The sequence below is a fragment of the Trichomycterus rosablanca genome, chromosome 8 (assembly GCF_030014385.1).
Source record: "Trichomycterus rosablanca isolate fTriRos1 chromosome 8, fTriRos1.hap1, whole genome shotgun sequence".
In the NCBI taxonomy this organism is placed as follows: domain Eukaryota; kingdom Metazoa; phylum Chordata; class Actinopteri; order Siluriformes; family Trichomycteridae; genus Trichomycterus; species Trichomycterus rosablanca.
In genome coordinates this window covers 3,713,490-3,730,935 of record NC_085995.1, presented here as the reverse complement: position 1 = coordinate 3,730,935, position 17,446 = coordinate 3,713,490, and positions in this window count along the sequence as shown.

Here is a 17,446-nt window from a genome sequence, read left to right as displayed (position 1 = left end):
ACTGGGTCAGAGCATCTCCAAAACTGCAGCTCTTGTGGGGTGTTCCGTGTGGTCCAATCCAACAGACAGACGAGCTACTGTGGCTCAAACTACTGAAGAAGTTAATGCTGGTTGTGATAGAAAGGTGTCAGAATACACAGTGCATCTCAGTTTGTTGTGTATGGGGCTGCATAGCCACAGCCCAGTCAGGGTGCCCATGCTGACCCCTGTCCACTGCCAAAAGCACCAACAATGGACACGTGAGCATCGGAACTGGACCACAGAGCAATGGAAGAAGGTGGAATCTTATCTTATCTTTATGTTATTCTAAGTTCATGTAGGATTATTGACTGCTGGACTCGTTTACTGGTGCAAATTATACTGTAATAATCATCGAAATGGTGAAACATGGAACATGTTAAAGAAAACACATCTAAACAGACACGGGTTGTGCTGTGAATTTTTTTTCTCTCTATTTGGAGCGACTCTTTTTTTTATCACGTTTGTACAATAAAATGTGATTCATTTGGATAATAAAATAAATCAAATGCAAACGACCTCCCACCACTTCATATTAATTATTCATTATGTCGTTATTTATGTTAATGAGACTGTTTGTATGTGCAGCGTTATGGCACAGCCACTGCAAAACGCCAGTCAAAAATAAAATAAAATAAAGATTATAATCGTCCTGATCATCTTTATTCAGTCTATATTTTTCTTTCTGACACTACAATCCAGATTTTTTTGTTTTGTTTTATTAATATTTAATACACAATATGAGTCAGGCTTTGGAAGCTGAGAAAATATAAATAATAAAACAATAGTGAAGAAAATTTCAAGTCTTACAAAGTTTAAACCTGAAAGTTTATTCATATATATACACCGATCAGCCATAACATTAAAACCACCTCCTTGTTTCTACACTCACTGTCCATTTTATCAGCTCCACTTACCATATAGAAGCACTTTGTAGTTCTACAATTACTGACTGTAGTCCATCAGTTCTCTGCATGCTTTTTTAACCTGCTTTCACCCTGTTCTTCAATGGTCAGGACCCCCACAGGACCACCACAGAGCAGGTATTATTTAGGTGGTGGGTCTCAGCACTGCAGTGACACTGACATGGTGGTGGTGTGTTAGTGTGTGATGTGCTGGTATGAGTGGATCAGACACAGCAGCGCTGCTGGAGTTTTTAAACACCTCACTGTCACTGCTGGACTGAGAATAGTCCACCAACCAAATATATCCAGCAAACAGCGCCCCGTGGGCAGCGTCCTGTGACCACTGATGAAGGTCTAGATGATGACCGACTCAAACAGCAGCAATAGATGGGCGATCGTCTCTGACTTTACATCTACAAGGTGGACCAACTAGGTAGGAGTGTCTAATAGAGTGGACAGTGAGTGGACACGGTATTTAAAAACTCTTGCAGCGCTGCTGTGTCCAATCCACTCATACCAGCACAACACACACTAACACACCACCACCATGTCAGTGTCACTGCAGTGCTGAGAATGATCCACCACCTAAATAATACCTGCTCTGTGGTGGTCCTGTGGGGGTCCTGACCATTGAAGAACAGCATAAAAGGGGGCTAACAAAGCATGTTGAGAAGCAGATGGACTACAGTCAGTAATTGTAGAACTACAAAGTGCTTCTATATGGTAAGTGGAGCTGATAAAATGGACAGTGAGTGTAGAAACAAGGAGGTGGTTTCTCCTCATTTACGTTACTCTCACTTTACATTATTTAGTGCAGATCACATCTTATATTCACATAGTTTTTATATTTACTATTTTAATTTTCTCCTTGTGTTTGTAAAAAATTCTTTTATCAATTTATGACAATGAATGTTATTTGATATTAAAGTACGCAAACGCCCAAACATCAGATCCTGCACCGTGGAGCCTAGTGTGGAGTCGTTATCTTCTGGGAAGCTTTACACAAATTTTTGCAGCATGACTGCAGGAATTCACTTATTTTTAGATAAACAATTAAAACGTAGATTAAGTCGGGCAGTGATGTATTTAGCTGGTATTTGCATGCAGTTCACATTCTAATTCATCTCAGAGATGTTAAATGGGGTAGAGTTTAGAGCTATGTGCAGATCTGTCAAGTTGTTCCACACAAACTCACCAGACTATTTTTGTTAAACTGCTTTGTAATACAAATTGAAGCATTAGAGCAAAGTTGTAATTCTCTACAATGACACTGTATGCTGTAGCATTAAGATTTCCCATCATTGAATTAAGGGATCCAGACTAAACCAGTTCCAGTTCATTATTCCTCCTCCACCACACTTTACAGCTGGTGCATTTGAGCAGAAAGTGTTAAATACAGATGTGTCACACAATAAAGCATGATCTATCACATCAGATGAAATGTTTAGGCTATTTATTCCATTATTCCATGTGTGCTGGTTGCATTCCCATGTTTTGTCATCCACCAAATCTAGATTCATCCATCAGATGATGTTCATATTTATTTATTTATTTGGATTTTTAACGTCATGTTTTACACTTTGGTTACATTCACGACAGGACAGGTAGTTACTGGTTACACAGGATTCAGCAGTTCACAAGTGTAACGTCAAACACGGTCATAGACAATTTTGTATCTCCAATTCACCACACTTGCACGTCTTTGGACTGTGGGAGGAAACCCGGAGTAAACCCACACAGACACGGGGAGAACATGCAAACCCCACACAGAAAGGACCTGGACCGCTCCACCTGGGCATCAAACCCAGGACCTTCTTGCTGTGAGGCGACAGTGCTACCCACCGAGCCACCGTGCCGCCCTGTTTACACAGATCCGGAGTCCAATAAATCATGTGATTTACATTGCACATGGTGATCTTCACGTTATGTTGGCTTCTGTGCTTCTGTTTGGCCATGGAAACCCAAATGAACAGAGACAGTTTGGAAATCAGTAGTTACTGTTGGCATTGTGTGAGCTTGTGTGACCTCAGAGATGAGCAGTTGTTTGTACAGAAGTTTGACAGACCGTTTGGTTGTAAAGGTGCCACTGGCTTGTTGGATGACATTGCCATGTTATAATGTTATAAGTCACTTGGTTATTTAACTCACTCTATTCTACTTCAGTAACTGTCTGTAGAAGCTGCATGAAGTTCATAGTGACAATAAACTTAATCATAGATGCACCGCATCTGGTTCAGCGCTAAAAATATTTCAGAATCTTGACTGATGAATATTGAGTGCGTTTACAAGGGCGAACCACTCATGTGTGAAAGCCACCGGCGACAATGATAATGCATTCAGAGCTGACCTGATATTAATTCCTTTTATTCTGCAGTGGACTCACCCACACACTTTATACTCTCATTATTTCTCACATTTCCATCAGTAACGGGAACCGAGAGTCCCGGCTGTCGCCCCTGGGGATCCTTGTACCGTGCAGGTGGAGATTTGGAGCCTGTTGCATTGCTGTTAATTGTGCGGGTGCACGGAGAGCCACTCGGGAAGCCGTGTACGTCCCACATCAACGTCCCATATCAATTTTGTGTTTACAGCTCACTTCATTTCAGCTCATTGATGGGCACCTGATGGCATTGATTTTATTTTGTCAGAAATGAAGCAAAAAGCAGTTCAGTAAAATCATAGAAGGTGCCACATAAAAGACAGTTTGTTTGTTTGTTTATTAGGGTTTTAACGTGATGTTTTACACTTTGGTTACATTCATGACAGGAACGGTAGTTACTCATTACACAAGATTCATCAGTTCACAAGGTTATATCAAACACAGTCATGGACAGTTTAGTGTCTACAGTTCACCTCACTTGCACGTCTTTGGACTGTGGGAGGAAACCGGAGCACCCGGAGTAAACCCACACAGATACGGGGAGAACATGCAAACTCCACACAGAAAGGACCCGGACCGCCCCACCTGGGGATCGAACCCAGGACCTTCTTGCCATAAAGGACAGAATGAGTGAGTGTTATCCTGCTAGGGACTTGCATCATGACCCTGACCAAGATGAAGCAGTTTTGTAAATGAATGAATGACCTTCATCGTAAGCATTTCATCTTTCTTGAACTGTACAGAGATCACAAATCAAACTGATGTCAGACAACACGCTCGCTGTATCCGGTGCTTCGTTACAACATGTCCATGCAGCTCTCTTCCTCTTCCTCAAGATCTCATTCCAATTAGCAACTCCTGTCATGTCGTGATGCCCCACAATCCTCCAGTCAGAGCTGTAAAGTAGCGCTCCTATAAACCAAAACAACGTCAGACCGAAGGAACACCGGAAAGAGCACACGTCCGATCATTTACTGCCTCTCTGCCAGCTGATGATTTGCAGTTGCTGCTAAGTGAAGCACCAGGACCTTTCCGAAAGCTGTCAGCTCCTGCAGCAGGGAAAAGGTTATGAGGCAATTTGGCATGACTGGTTGCTGGCCGGCGCTGAAACATTGCGCCTAATACGGCTCCTCTGAGTTCTCTGCAGAAGAATATTTTATATACTTTATAAGATTTTTATAAGCTTTATGTCTGCAGTGTACCTTAAAAATTTGTTTATGAAATAGCAAATCATGTAAGATTTATTTTTATAATTTTTTTGCATCATTAATTCATTCGAGCAGATGTTGTAAACTCCCAGACTAGAGCCATAACCTCTGCCCCCCCCCCCCCTTTTTATTAAACAGTGTTCATGCATGAGCCAAAACATGAGCCAAGAAACAGCTTTTTAAATGTCTTAGCCATTTGAGAGGCATTTTTAAATACATGCTCACAATATGGTTTTTATTATCCTAGAACTTAAGCTCAGGTGGTGTGAACAGAATTAACTAATGGTCACCAAAATGTGCCTCTCTATTCCCTGAACATACATTAATCATAAAATAACAACAACAACAAATATAAACCATATATAATTTCCAGGATTTGTTGCCTGGTCCAGCATGGACAAAAATTAGAGACAAATCATTACCTCCTAGTGGAGCCTTTATTCTTTTATGAATGCCCACAGGCGCTCGGGTGGCGCAGTGGTCTATTACGCTAGCACAGTACCTCAGATTTGAACCCATGAACTTCTACCCAGACACAAATGGCTATGTCTTGGTGGAAGCTGTCCAAAGCCCTGTGATGGCTTGGTTCCCTGTCCAGTATATTCATGGGTAGACCAGACCTGAGACAATCCTGACCAACATAAATGGTTAAAGAAAAGGAAACGAAAATGAAATGACACTAAAGTATATGGTCAAAAGTATGTGGACACCTGACCGTGAGTTTGTTAAACATTGCCTTTCAAAAGCATGGGCATTAATATAGAGATAACACACACATTTGCATCTATAACACACTTTTCCACAAAACTTTAGAGTGTGTCTGTGGGTATTTCTGTCCATTTAGTTATATCAGCATTTCTAACATCAGGCGCTTATGCTGGTCACTGATTTAAAACACCTAGTGTTACCAAACCAAAACATCTCTATATACTACATCTTACATCTTCAACATTAAGCAAATGCTTATATCCAAGGTGACTTACAGTATATAATCTAAGCAATTGAGGGTTAAGGGCCTTGCTCAGGGGCCTAACAGTGGTACCCTGACAATGGTGGGGTTTGAACAAGCAAGCTTCTGATAACTAGTCCAGTACCTTAACCACTAGGCTAGCTGTCTTCACTGGTGTCCTGAAAGTTTTGTAGTGAGATGCTGAAGCTCCTTCATGAATTGTATTTTGTACTTGGTATGATGTGCTGCATAAAAACACTATAATAAGATTAAAAAGACAACACAGAGTAAGGTGTCCTGTTTTAAGGAATAACAGATGAGGTACATTGAACATCACCACAACAAAAATATAACTGATGGCGCCCTTGAAATGACGGGCATGGATTTGTAATGTCAGATAAATTAATAAAAATAAATCAATAAAAGTTGCACTGAGGAACAGACAGAACAACAACGAGATTTTAAAAGAGAAAGAATCAAAATCATAGAAGATGAAAAAAATCTTTATATTTAACTGTAAAATATTTTTTTCCTAATTAATTTTTATGTTTTACCACCACTTTTTCCTGGTCATGGTCGCAGCAGGTTCTGGGTTCCCCAGAATCACTGGGTGTGTTGCAGTAACAAACCATGCACAAGATGCCAATCCACCACTGAATAGCCACCCAAGCGCCACTGGAAAATAATAATTATGTTAAAGAAAATTAAGACAGACTTGGTAACAAACTGCTACAATACAAATGATCACACCTAAACTCAGCGATGATTATAGCAGAGCTGTCTGTATTTTTTTGCATCATTTAATTTCCTCAGACTAATATTGATGTAACAATTCAAGCTAATAAGCTAATAAGCTCTATTTGTTTATCTTTTATACAGTAATCCCTCAGTTTCATATGAAATTAGATTTAATTAATTAGTGTCTGATCCACTCATACCAGCACAACACACACTAACACACCACCACCATGTCAGTGTCACTGCAGTGCTGAGAATGATCCACCACCTAAATAATAACTGCTCTGTGGTGGTCCTGGGCTAACAAAGCATGTTGAGAAACAGATGGACTACAGTCAGTAATTGTAGAACTACAACGTGCTTCTATATGGTAAGTGGAGCTGATAAAATGGACAGTGAGTGTAGAAACAAGGAGGTGGTTTTAATGTTATGGCTGATCGGTGTATATTAACATACCGTATTACCAAACCATGTCTCAGCTCCCCCTAACCCTGTCACACTTTTCACCCCCCCCCCCAACCTCAAACAAGAAGGGAAGGAAAAAAATTGGGAAAAAATAATAAACAAACAACAAAAAGGTATGTTCATCAGTTTCCTAAATTACAGCAATGTCTGAGATTTCAAGGGACGTGATATTAAAGAAAAACTTCAGGAATGTTCCTCAAATATGAGAATCTTTTTGTATTAGTCCTCAGTCAGCACATATTTTTTTTCCAAATAGAGAAACTGTGCGACATCCATTAGTGATAATTTGATGCTTTCCACCTGAGCAGATTTAGACGCTTTTCTACGAGTGTACAAAAGCCATGATATTGAATTAAAAGACAGAGCGAGAGCACAACAACCGATCTGATTCAATTAAGCTTGTTTACCAGCTCAGCTGATTCAGAAAAAAGAACCAGTTCAAATAAACAGTTCATAGATTTAGTAGTCTAAAAATTAGGACTTCATTGATCAAAGCCTGACCTAAACTGCATGTAATGCAATACAACATGTGTTGAGAAGCTAGCCCATGCTCCAGGCTGCATATTTCTGTTTATTTGGACATTTTTATATGGTACAGCAAGTTCTGGATGCCACTCCTATTATGTACCGAGGTCTCAGTGAGGTTACATGTGCTATTATTCTTGGCTTGTTATTGTCCGTGTCTCTCATATACTGTAGCTTCTTTCTGAAGAGCAGCTCGGGGAAGAATGAAAACAAACAGGATGATTAGCTTTCCAGATCTCACTCATTTCCATTCTTTTGAACAGCAGGACAAAAGCAGAACTAAGAGTCAGTGGCACTCTGATAGGACCAACGGAATAAAAATGAAGCGCTGAGGGGCTGAAAAATGAAAAGACGTGGAGCATGTACAGCATGTTTTAGAAAAAAAAGCTTTTAAAGTGAAATTCTGTTCAGAGTTGGTGATGCTGTACCAGATAAACACTTCAGCACTCGCACAGCTTTCATTTTACGGTTCTCTCTTCTCTCTTTTACTTCATTCAGTCAGAGCAGCTGCTTCATATTATGCTGATAAGCTCAGTTGTGCTTTTGCCTCCAGCTGAGCTTAGTAGGGGTTGTTTGTGGAGGGGGGGCAATTAGTCCCAGTATTAGTGGTTCTGACCTCCTGCATGAGTTGATGGTATGAGACCATGACGTATGAACTCTGCTCGGATTAGCACACTGTATTACCACAGCAGGACTTCGATCCACTGTTTACTTTTCCTTCTGAGCCCAGGGTTTCGCATACGCTATATGACCAAAAGTATTTGGACACCTGACTGTAAGCTTGTCGGACATCCTATTTTTTCTATTTTATTAATGAATTTTTCTCCCATTTTCTCCCAATTTAGTGTAGTCAGTTTGTCTTCCGCTGCTGGTGGATCCCTGATTGCAGTCGAGGTGGGTATATTGCTGCTTACGCCTCCTCCAACCCGCGTGCAGCCCTTAGCGGAACCCTTTTTCACCTATACACTCTGTACAGGCGCCTCTCTATCTGCCAATCAGGGTCCTTACACAGCGTTTGAAGACTCCACCCACATAGTCCGGTCATCCCTCCCTAGCAGAACCGGGCATTATCCTAGTGGGCATTAGCCAATTATGCGGAATATTCCGATGTGCCACCTGAGCGCCATAATGTGATCTTTTCAGCTTCTCAGAAGACTATGAGGTATGTCTGTGGGAATTTGTGCCCATTCTTGGCACTGATGTTGGTCAAGAAAGCCTCAATTGATGAACAAGTTCATTACAGAGCTGATTTGCTCAGCGCTCGTCTTGATCGGTGAAACATCACTAAAGTTCCACGACACGAACAAACATCTGTGTGAAATAACCATCAAATCCAGTCTAAAAGCTCCACATGTGTCTGTGTTTAGCTGGATTTACTTCACGTGTGCTGGTTCTGCAGCTCCAGGTTCTGAATCCACAAAAAGCTTCAATTAAATAAAGAGTAATGTGTCTGAATTTCTCAACGTGTCTGAACACTCAATTTCTCTCTGTTATTACTGGTTATAAGTGCTCTGAACTGGTTATAAGTGCTCTGAACTGGTTATAAGTGCTCTGTACTGGTTATAAGGTGCTCTGTACTGGTTATTAGTGCTTGTACTGGTTATAAGTGCTCTGTATTGGTTATAAGTGCTTTGTACTGGTTATAAGTGCTCTGTACTGATTATAAGTGCTCTGTACTGGTTATAAGACCTCTGTACTGGTTATAAGGTGCTCTGTACTGGTTATAAGGTGCTCTGTACTGGTTATAAGTGCTCTGTATTGGTTATAAGTGCTTTGTACTGGTTATAAGTGCTCTGTACTGCCCAAATTCATTGGTCGTTGTTTTAGTACAACAAGCCACATTACGCTTTATTTTTCACGTTAAGCGTTGTTCGTTCTGTCCGGGTCACTTTTACCACGTCATATCACACAGTTCATCTCTTTGAAAATATCAGCGAATATCAGCAGCAAACTGGATCAAAAGTTTGCTTCTCATGTGAAAGCACCCAAACCTCTACACTGTGACATGCCCCCACAGATGACGTCACGGTTTGCACTGAAAAACCGAGTATTCTGTGGTGCCAGATTAGACGCTAGTTCGCTCTGTGGAACCTCTTTTTTTCGGTGGAAACCAGTGGAACAGGTATAAAATCAAGTTCCCGAACCGGAACGGAGCCGGATCCGCATCTGTGGAAAAGGGGTACTAGTGATCCAAGTTCAATTCTCTTTTCAGCTCAACATTAACCAACATTAGCGTATTCCACACTAAAATAAAATCCATTGTGTTGGGTAATAGTAGCATTTAAAATGTTTTTTGTTTACAAAAATCTCCTCCTTGTTGTTTTATTGAACTAGGTGTATTTTTTTTTCCACAGCGCTGCTGTCATTGTGCAAACTGTGCATCAGATTAATACCTGAGCCTCAGGCACACAATCCCTGTTCCAACTTCAAGGTTCGGTTAATCCCCCTGTTGTGATAAATGAATGTGTTCACATTAAATTCACCTCGTGTATTATGACCGTAAGTAAAAAATGCTCCAAAGTGCACATTCACTCAGGCAAACATTCAAACTATTAAGAAGCCAGAAGTGTTTTGTTTGGTGTCATTTTCTGTAAAGCTGTCAGTAAATCTGCTGGACTGGATTTACACACACAGGCTGTTAGCAGATGAAGGTTTCAGTGTATCTGTGTTCACTGGGCTGTTGCTTTGGATCATGTAGGATTAATCTTATAGTGCTGTGTGTGTGTGTGTGTGTGTGTGTGTGTGTGTATGTGTGTGTGTGTGTACAGGGTACAAACAAGTGTTTAACCAGGGCTGACAGCTTTCTTGCTGTGGCCATGGAAACAGGGCTGAGTGCATCATACTGAGTGCTCACACACACACACACACACACACACACACACACATACACACACCCCTACATGCTGTCAAGTAGTTATATATTAGCATTTGTAGTATCCTTGTAACAATGCATTTGCTAAAGGGCAGTGGTAACTCAGGGATTAGGGTACTGGACTAGGTTTTGAATCTTGGCTCTGCTTCCGGTTGGCTGGGCGCCCTCTACCAAGCACAAAATCGGCCTCCGGTCTGCTGGGATGGAATGACCGGAGTAAAAGGGTTATCAGTGCTGTGTAAGGACCTTGGTTGCCCAGGCCACCTGTACAGAAAGTGGTGGAGCGCAGAGATTGGGGCGTGGCTCTTCGTACGCGAAGCCGACCTCACACGCAAATCCACCAAAGTATGGGAGAAGTATGGGACTTGTGGACTGTGCACACATTGGAGGGAGTGTGTGTCAGGCGAGTATACACCCTCCTTGGACGCCATAAGTGTTCCCAGCAACAAATTTGGGGAAAGGTTGTCTGCTACAGACATTTGCAGCATAAATGTACAGCTGACAAATATGCAGCAATTCCTTGGCTGTTCTGAGAGCAAATTGGCTTTTACCCATCATTAGCAAAGAAAAAAATCCTGCATGCATTATGACTGCGGTGTAACATCGACTGCAGGTCGAGCTAATGCAGCGCCGGTCGCTCTGAGATTGAGTTCTCAGCACTAAATAAGTGTAGATCCTCAGCGTCTGTGGGGAAAAGATAAATAGATGAGAATGACCCAGGCCTGACCCCTGATCTCTTGGTGTTCAGAGTGTAATTTGTGGTTTAATGAAGGGTCCAACCTGGCAGGGGTTCCATAATCACACTCACTCTGCAGTAATGCTGTTTCTATGACAGCTGTATGGTTTTAAAAGCAGAACTGTGATTGGGTAAAGCCAGTACGCACTGCAGGTAGGAAACATTTATTTATTTTTAATGGGTACCTACGTCGCTCTGGAGGTTATAACCATCAGTGCTGCCAATCAGTTCTGAAGCTGTTTCCACTTTCGCCTGACAGTTTTCTCATCAGACTTTCAGACTAAATGCAGACCTCTCAGAAATATGTTTGTAGTGCAGAACTAGACTGATTATTCGATTGCTCTGCCTTGACATACAGGAGAAAAACACACTCACACTCCGAGCTTAGATGTACGGCACCACCTTGATGCACCTTGTGCTTTAGTTGGAAATGTTAAAATACTACAACGTGGGGCATTTAGGTGGTGCTAGCACACCAGAACTGACATCCCGAACTGGTTGGTTTGAATATCAGCTCTGCTCCCGGCAGTCTGGGCGCCTACACAAACAATGATTGGCTTGTTGTTCAGGGAGGGTGCCGAAGGAGATTCCTCATAACTGATGCAATTACGACCTCTGCTGGCTGATTGATGGCACCTGCACGGAGATGAGGGACAATGTGATCAAGGTATGACTCTCCATGCGTAAAGCTGGTCCTTGTCAGCTACTGCACACGTGTTGGGAAGGGGGGGGGGGGGGGGGCGTGTGTTAGTCACGGCTGTCCTCAGTCAGGAGTGGAGGTCAACATCAGTAGAAAGGAAGCGCTGTGTAAAATACAAAAAATGCAAATAAATACTACAAAGCATGAAATTAGCGAATTTCATATCTCAATGCCAAAGAAAGGAGACCAGAAGGAGTGTGCAAACAGTCATTCAATTTCTCTCATATCACATTATTATATGAGATTATTCAACACAGGTTAGAGCCTTATACTGAAGGAGAACTGCCAGATCTGCAAGCAGGAAAAGGCAGCGGAACAGATGTACGCTATATTATAGAAAAAGCCAAGGAATTCAAAAAGGACATCAACATGTGCTTCATTGATTACAGCTAAGCTTTCAACTGAATTACAACAACAAAATTACAGAATGTCCTCAGGAAGACACCAATAGGAAATCTTTAAACCAATCAACAGGCTACAGTCATGACAGAAAACAGACAAACAAACTGGATTAAGACAAAACTGCTTTCTGTCACCATTCCTGTTCAACCGGTATGCAAAACATATAATGAGAGAAGCAGGACTGGAGAGAAATGATCAAGGATTTAAAATTGGTGAAGGAAACATCAATAACCTTTATGTGGAAGATGTAGAAGACAACAATCACAGCAACAAATCAGGAAGGAGAACAGAGTGAATAGATCAGACTTTAGCTCAGTATGAAGAAGACAAATGCCATGACAACAGGAAAGACCACCAATGATGAAGAAGATGTCAAAGTGGTGGACAGCTTTTGCCTATATGGATCAATTCTCTACATCAAGGATTCATCAGTCATAAAATGCGATACAGTCTGGCACTTGGCAGAACAAGAAAAAAGAAACTGGAAAAAATCTTTATGATCTTTAGATGTTACAATTTGTCTCTCCAAACAAAAATCAGTATTATCCAGACTGTGGTGATTATTACGGATGTGAAGGCTGGCCAACTAAAAAGCAAGGCAAATACTGTCAAGAGCACCTTGGATGGCAAAGAAGACAAACAAATGGATCTTTGACCAAATCAGACACAACATCTCACTTAGAACCCTGATAAAAAACTAAAGCTCTTTTGTTTTGGTCACATTGACAGAAAAAAGACAACTAAGCTTGAAAGAGTTTAAGATAAAAGAGGCAGGGGACGATCAGATGGATGTATACAAGCCAGTAAGAAGCCTGGGTAGTAATTTCTCAAGAGGAATTATAGGAGAGGACAGTAATCATATTCCAGGCGTCACTCTTTATTCTAAACAATAAAGTAGATTCTGTAATTCATCAGCCCACACATTGTTTAGAATGAAGGCGTGTAAATAAATGCAGCTCCATTAGAGCAATTAACATCAGATACATTCAGTATATGAGTACAAATGTAGAGGTGCTGCTTGGTTAACTGTAGTATAAAAACCATAACAGTTGCGAGTGTACTCCATGCCTTCAACTATAATGGATGAGCCTGTAGTTTTGGACGGCTCTGTCTTTGTGCTGGGCAGCTGAAACTCCAACCCCTTTTTTATTTAGGAAGTAATATACAGGGTGAGTCAAAATTATGTTAACAGGGCGGCACGGGGGCTAAGTGAGTAGCACTGTCGCCTCACAGCAAGAAGGTCCTGGGTTCGATCTGGTCCAGGTCCTTTCTGTGTGGAGTTTGCATGTTCTCCCCGTGTCTGCGTGGGTTTCCTTCGGGTGCTCCAGTTTCCATTCGTTTTAACATAATTTTGACTCACCCGGTATATAGGCAATCAGTTAGGAGCTGGGAGGAGTTCTAGGTGTGTCCTTTCTCCTGAACCCTAGTTATTCCATAACACCAAGGGTTTGATCACTGATCTCTGTGAGACTACTTTATTAAAACATCTTCTAAAAGTGCTATACAAATAAAACCGAAGTAAATGTAAGTGCTTTTGCCTTGCAAACATACAGTTTTGGCACAAGGGTTGTAATTTTATGCAATTCTTGCTTTTGTCTTAGAATTACACCCCCCTTCACCCATTTTTCCACACAGATGCATATCTTTTCCTCACTTTAGCAAATTTGTTAATCATCAAGCGAATTGGATTGGATTGTAACTGGAAACACGTCTGTTGGGGATGTCTGAGTGGAAGTGTGTTGGGGGTGCTGAAGGGCACACAGCTCTTTGCTCAGGGGGCTAATGAATGCCATCACGACAGTAGGGAAGCGCTCTCTAATGAGGGTCAGGCGGAAGGATTTAATTAATGCAGGCTGAGTGTGGTCTGCCCTTCTGTTCAAAGCCCCTGGGTAACCTGCGTCATACCCCTGTCTGAGGCAAAATTCTGAATTATTGATACAAGTCAGCGTGAGGAGAGTCCAGGGGAGGTGGACTTCTGCAGAACAATGCACCAATGGATTGCTGCAGGCTATCAACAAGCTGTTACTGTGCAATTTGTTTATTGACCTGATGCAAACTAACTATAAACAGCTAAATAATTAATAGTAGTTGAATCCTGTGATCTACAATCAATTTAACCAAATGTCAGTCCTAATGAATCAAATGCAACAGATTTAACTAATTATTTCTTTTTGTATTATATTTTATCGATACAGCACATTTAACCCATATAATTTTTTTAAGGACCTAAATATGAGAGATCATATCACGCTTATAGTTCAGATTTAGCTTCATCTGATTTCCACCTTTTTGGACGCTCAAAGAAGTTTTAAGGGGAAGAAGATTTTCAAGTGATGATGATGTGAAAGCAGCGCTGCATCAGTGGCTACGAGCTCAACCAAAAGTTGGTATGACGCTGGAAAAATGCATCAGACGTGCGGAAACTTTTCGAAGAACCCTCATATTGTAATGTGTTAGCCCAGCACCACTGAGCCTAGTGGGTAGAGCTTTGGGCTATCAATCGGAAGATTGTTGGTTCAAATCCAGGCTCTGCTATGCAGCCACTGTTGGGTCCTTGAGCAAGGCTCTTAACCCTGATTGCTCCAGGAAGGCCGTACAATGACTGACCCTGCGCTCTGACCCCAGCTTCCAAACAGTCTGGGATATGCAGAAAGAATTTAATTGTACAGTACTGCACACCTACATATGTATATATGACAAATAAATGCGGGGGCCGCACGGTGGGCAAGTGGGTAGCACTGTCGCCTCACAGCAAGAAGGTCTTGGGTTCGATCCCCAGGTGGGCCGGTACGGGTCCTTTCTGTCCTTTTCTTCCACAGTCCAAAGACGTGCAAGTGAGGTAAATTGGAGATACTAAATTGTCCATGACTGTGTTCAATGTAACCTTGTGAACTGATGAAGCTTGTGTAATGAGTAACTACCGTTCCTGTCATGAATGTAACCAAAGTGTAAAACATGACGTTAAAATCCTAATAAACAAACAAACAATTAAAGGCGTTCATTCATATGGCTGTGTTTGATGGAGGGAATGGTTAAATGCGTTCCTCGTAAATGCCTGCATAAGTGATGGTTGACTCACAGACGGAACTGTGTGACTCTCCATACGCTACACTGCTCACTGTGGTAGCTCAGCGGTTAAGGTACTCTACTAGTAGGCAGTTGTAGCCTAGCAGTTAAGGTGCTGGACTAGTAATCAAAAGGTTGCTGGTTCAAGCCCCACCACCGCCAGGTTGCTGCTGTTGGGCCCTCAAACAAGGCCCTTAACCCTTAATTCCTCAAACTGTATACTGTCACTTTGGATAAAGGCATCTGCTAAATGCCAAAATGTAGAAGTTTTTTGGAAACAGTTGTGGCCTAGGTACTGGACTAGTAATCCAAAGGTTGCTGGTTCAAGCCCCACTACTGCCAGGTTGCCACTGTTGGGCCCTTGAGCAAGGCCCTTAACCCTCAGTTGCTTAGACTGTATGCTGTAAGTCGCTTTGGATAAAAGCGTCTGCTCAATGCCGAAAATGTAAATGTAGTAATCAGAAGGTTACCAGTTCAATCCCCACCACCACCAAGTTTTCACTGTTGGGCCCCTGAGCAAAACCCTTATTTGCTTGCGTAGTATTCGATCATGAATGTAAGTCACTTTAGATAAAGGTGTCTTGATAAATGCTGAAAAGGTAAAGTGTTACCAAATTATTAATAATTGACACATTTATAAGGGCAGTTGTAGCCTAGTGGTTAAGGTACAGGACTAGTAATCAAATGGTCGCTGGTTCAAGCCCCACTACTGCCAGGTTCGCACTGTTGGGCCCTTGAGCAAGGCCTTTAACCCTCAAATGCTTAGACAATATACTGTCACACTACTGTTAGTCGCTTTGGATAAAAGCATCTGCTAAATGCCAAAAATGTAAATGTCTGTGAGACTTTGTCTCTGGCAGGTGAAAAAAAGCAGTTGGCTGATCTAAATGACCACGAGGTGTTAGTGAGTCAGGGAGTGAGGGTGTGTCACCCTGCGATACACTGGTGGTCTTTACAGGAAGTATTCTTGCTGTTCACCCAGTATTTTCTGGTAGCGCTGGATCCATTCCAATCATGATGATTCGAATAAAATAAATACAAAAATACAATATAACATAAAATAAATTTAAACTAATACTGAATCTGTATTATGCATTTGTGTTGTGTGCACAGTGTGTTCACACTGCGGGTCATTAGGGATCAGTGGATTGGGTTTTGGGTATCAGGTGATGGAGATGGAACTTGGCAGCGCTGAGTGCCATCTGTTTCTTTGTATAAACATTTGGTTGTGTGGCTCTCAGTGGATGCAGAATTATTCTGCGCCATTTATTGTGAAGCATGTGGGAATATCACTACATACTATTAAGATTCTGAACACAAAACCATGGACAAGAAGTAGACGTTGGTGAGTGGATCAAATTCACCAGCAATAACGTACAATAACAAAAATGAAAAAATAGCAATATTCATTTTCTTTTTAAACTGGGATTAAACCCAGGTCTCCAGGTCCCATGTTGCTGTGTGAGTGTGTGGTGCTCTGTGATGGACTGCATCTCTGGTCAAGAGTGTGTCCCTGTCTTCTGTCCAGTGTTTTTAGGTCTACCAGACCCACTTTGACCATAATCCAGACCAGGATGAAGCTCTTAGTGAAAATAAATAAATGGATAAATAACTGTGGCACAGTTTCTATGTCCGATGCCTCCTATGTCTATCAGGGCTTGGGATCGGCACTGACAAGTGTACCTCCCAAAGTCTAGGCGATTTTTGGACACCCCCTAATCATATATTACCCAATCATGTCCATGCAGAAGCCTGACTGGCCAATAGCACCACTGACTATCATTCTAACTTTGGATCTAACTCCAGATCTCAGCAGTAGTGAACTAGCATACTTTAGCATCCTGCTTGAGGCTTTAATGACCCGCAGTGTGAACACACTGTGCACACAACACAAATGCATGATACAGATTTAAATGTATTAGTTTATATTTATTTTTTGTTATATTGTATTTTTGCATTTATTTTATTATATTAATTATAATCATCATGATTGCATTACGCTTCCTGATCTCTACTGCTGATCGAGGAGAGCAAGACTGACACACGCCCCCCTCCAACACGTGTGCAGTAGCCGACTGCATCGTTTCACTTGCAGGAGGCGAGTTCATATGCGGATCAGCTTTGTGTACGGAGAGCCACACCCTGATCATTGCATTTTTCCCCAACTCTATGTAGGTGCCATCAATCAGCCAGCAGAGGTCGTAATTGCATCAGTTATGAGAAAGTTCCCTCTCCGGCTTCCCACCCTGTATAAACAACAAGCCAGTCGTTGTTCATGTCGCCGCCCAGCCCAGTCAGATGACAGAGCTGAGTCTCGAACCGACGAGTTTGGAATGTCAGCTCTGGTGTGCTAGCATGTTTTACTGCTGCACCACCTGAGCGGCGTTAACATATGAAATATAATGTCATGAAAATATTGGTACATAATCTTTAAATGAAATGATCACTTATTTACAGCATTGCACTGACAAATACCCTATGT